Source organism: Morone saxatilis, unplaced genomic scaffold (genome assembly GCF_004916995.1).
Source record: "Morone saxatilis isolate NCDOM2014 unplaced genomic scaffold, NCSU_SB_2.0 Contig2, whole genome shotgun sequence".
In the NCBI taxonomy this organism is placed as follows: domain Eukaryota; kingdom Metazoa; phylum Chordata; class Actinopteri; family Moronidae; genus Morone; species Morone saxatilis.
Window position 1 is genome coordinate 19,585,280 of NW_023339762.1, and position 216 is coordinate 19,585,495.

The window sequence follows — 216 nt, forward strand, 5'->3', positions numbered from 1 at the left end:
GTCCTTTAAATAACTATATTTAGTAAACTAAAATTCTCACATTTAAGGAGCTGGACCCGTAAAATGTGGCATTTTTCTTGAAAGATTACTTTATTAATGTAATATCAAAATAGTTGCCCATTATTTTTTTGCAGACTGACTTATGAACATCCTGCATCCTCACAGTGGACTCACTTCAATCACTTTTTTTAAAATCAAACAAATAGTCAAGAAATT

General features: G+C 29.6%; 1 protein-coding gene across 4 annotated transcripts in view; it reads right to left on the reverse strand.

Moving 5' to 3' along the window:
• tmem263 (transmembrane protein 263) overlaps positions 1-216 on the reverse strand; it is a 5,084-nt gene that overhangs the window by 2,261 nt on the left and 2,607 nt on the right. The gene's annotated exons all lie outside the window — the stretch shown is intronic.